At 43.5% G+C, this 2,842-nt stretch overlaps 1 long non-coding RNA gene across 1 annotated transcript; it reads right to left on the bottom strand.

Moving 5' to 3' along the window:
- Positions 1-926: 926 nt before the first annotated feature.
- Positions 927-1,947, bottom strand: LOC117954102. Its single transcript, XR_004658740.1, has 3 exons — positions 1,815-1,947; positions 1,268-1,448; positions 927-1,099 (listed from the first exon to the last, which is right to left on the bottom strand). It is a non-coding gene; the product is annotated as an uncharacterized LOC117954102 (long non-coding RNA).
- Positions 1,948-2,842: the final 895 nt, after the last annotated feature.

Raw genomic sequence — 2,842 nt, 5'->3', positions numbered from 1 at the left:
ACCCAGTGTTATACTGTGAAATCCGAAAGATAAAAAATGACAATTTCCACTGCACCCTAGTCTCTTTGCAGGCGATGCAGAAACATGGCTTATAGGACTTTAGTGAGCTGGTGCTGTTTTTTTTTTGGAAGAAGTGTCCGTGTCGTGATCCCCTCTTGTGTCGTGCTGCGTATACGGAGGGAGTTTCTGGATGCTTCAGGGCAGTATGTCGGGTTCAGACCCCGCCCCAACTGAATCCTGACACATGTTCAGCAACAGCATTGTCCATGGAAGGCCTGTGGAGCTGAGCACACATGTCCTGGGGCACAGGAATCTGCCAAACTGCTTCCAGATAAGGAAGGGGGGTCATGGATGATCTCCTCAAACACCAGTCGCATCAGGTCTTTTTTTTAGGCATTTTTAGCACCCATACCATTGCACATTTGAGCAACTTTAAACTGAAATGATTTGCATTTACATGGTCGGCAACAAGGCTTGATGTCTCTAGACCATTGCTCATGTCTCACACCTTCACTGAACAAAACCAGTTTCTGCAGACAACTTGTCTTTTCTAAAGACTTGTTGTGTTGAATGATGAAGTTCACAGGGAGTGTCCAAACCTGCCTAACATTCCAATGAAACAACAGTTTTGGGAGCAAACCGCTGGAGAACACTGTGGAATGACTCCACAGTTGATGTCTGGAAATGACAGCAAAGCTTTTCACCATCAGTAAGGTACTCTGGAGGACTGTTAGGACTCTGTCAAGTCTGTTCTGAGCTGACGTGCCTATGAGAAAGTCAATTTAAGCTGTAATTTCAAACCATGATTGTTGAAGATACACACCAATGTGTAATCGTTGCTTTAGAGTACATACCTGGTTGAAACCGCTATGGTCCTTTGAGGCCTTCGGTGGATGTACACACTTGTGGAAGGCCAGGTCCGAAGGACTGTGGACATCTTGAATGTGGTTCACCAAAGACTTCCATTTCGCTACCTTCTCAGTTCCGGAGACGGAGCTTGTGGCACAGCAGCACAGGTGGTTGACTCTGCTTTTTTGCCACTTTTTCACCGAAGCACAGTCCTCGTCTTTGCCAAGTTGTTCCAGCTTCTTTGACCACCCTAATGAAATTAGTTCACGTAGCAAACATAGTTAGATACACGAATCGTCGTGTGTTCATTGATTTTTGAAGTTTTGATAACTTCACAAAAGTGTCCAATATTCTACGTCATTATAATGTAATACACTATATATATATATATATATATAAACATAAAAAATCGGATTACCTTTTGCTCCATGCCATACGTCATAGTAGTGGGGGATTTTACGTTCTCTCAGGAACTTTTGGACCTGAGGGTGACGATCAGTGATAATCTAGTCCACCTTCACACCACTTCCCTGCTGGAGGTCCAAGCTTCTTATAAGACCCTCCTCCTCCATGTATTGGCTTCCCCTCACCTCGTTGCTCTGTGTGGAAAAGATGCACGCACATACAATAGGTTTTCATCAACGTGTGTCAAAACAGGTGATCATGTACAAACACTTTTCTGACCACATGTGTATAACATTGATAAGACAGATAAAGCTTATAATGGGTTCTAATGATACTATTGTCAGTACTTCTTGTGCATGTTTCTGTGATCTATTGTGTTAGGCCGGTCACACACACTGCATGTTCAAGCCGCACCTGAGATGTGCGTGTCATGAAGGCAGTGTGCAAGCTCCAACCTGTTCACATGGGAGAGTAAGTAAAAATGGGCACGCCACGCAGCTGACATGCTCACGTGACGCAGACAGTTTGTGGTCGCCCTTAGTCCAAATGATTTCAAATACCTGCACCAGCTGTATGTCGCGGTGTCGGTGGTTTGCACATCCATCATTGTGTAGCTCCTATCCTTTGCAGAATGTAACGGGTTTTAGATTTTTAGTCAAACATGAGAGTGGAATTATTCAGTGGAAGGCAACACCTTACCTGAAATACTTGTTATAATGCAAACACATTCCAACAAAGAACTACAGTGTACCTGGTGAGTCTTCTTGCAAAACACCCCCGATGATGACACCCTTGGCCTCACTGAGCATTTTAAGGTTTTGTGTCTGCCATTCAGTCCAACTGTGGGTTATAGCTTGTTCCAGGTCCAGTGCCTTGCGAAAGAATTTGGCCCCCTTGAGCTTTTCAACCTTTTGCCACATTTCAGGCTTCAAACCTAAATGGATAAAACTGTAATTTCTTGTGAAGAATCAACCAAATTTATTGGATATTTCAAACTTTTTGTCAAAATAAAACTGAAACATTGGGCGTGCGAAATTATTCAGCGTGCTTAAGTTAGTACTTTGGGGTGCCACTTTTTGCTGCGATCACAGCTGTAAGCCGCTCTGGGTGTGTCTCTATCAGTTTTGCACATCGAGAGACTGATATTTTTGCCCATTCCTCCTTGCAAACAGCTCGAGCTCAGCGAGGTTGGATGGAGAGCGTTTGTGAACAGCAGTTTTCAGTTCTTTCCACAGATTCTCGATTGGATTCAGGTCTGGACTTTGACTTGGCCTTTCTGGCGCCTGGATATGTTTATTTGTGAATCATTCCATTGTAGATTTTGCTTCATGTTTTGGATCATTGTCTCGTTGGAAGACAAATCTCCGTCCCAGTCCCAGGTCTTTTGCAGACTCCATCAGGTTTTCTTGTCTCCCAGGTGGCTTGTGGCAAACTTTAAACAAGACTTTTTATGGATATCTTTAAGAAATGTCTTTCTTCTTGCCACTCTTCCATAAAGGCCAGTTTTGTGCAGTATACAGTGGGTACGGAAAGTATTCAGACCCCTTTAAATTTTTCACTCTTTGTTTCATTGCAGCCTTTTTCCAAA

This window comes from Etheostoma cragini, chromosome 12 (genome assembly GCF_013103735.1).
Source record: "Etheostoma cragini isolate CJK2018 chromosome 12, CSU_Ecrag_1.0, whole genome shotgun sequence".
Taxonomy (NCBI): domain Eukaryota; kingdom Metazoa; phylum Chordata; class Actinopteri; order Perciformes; family Percidae; genus Etheostoma; species Etheostoma cragini.
This window is presented reverse-complemented; position numbering and strand designations above follow the sequence as displayed.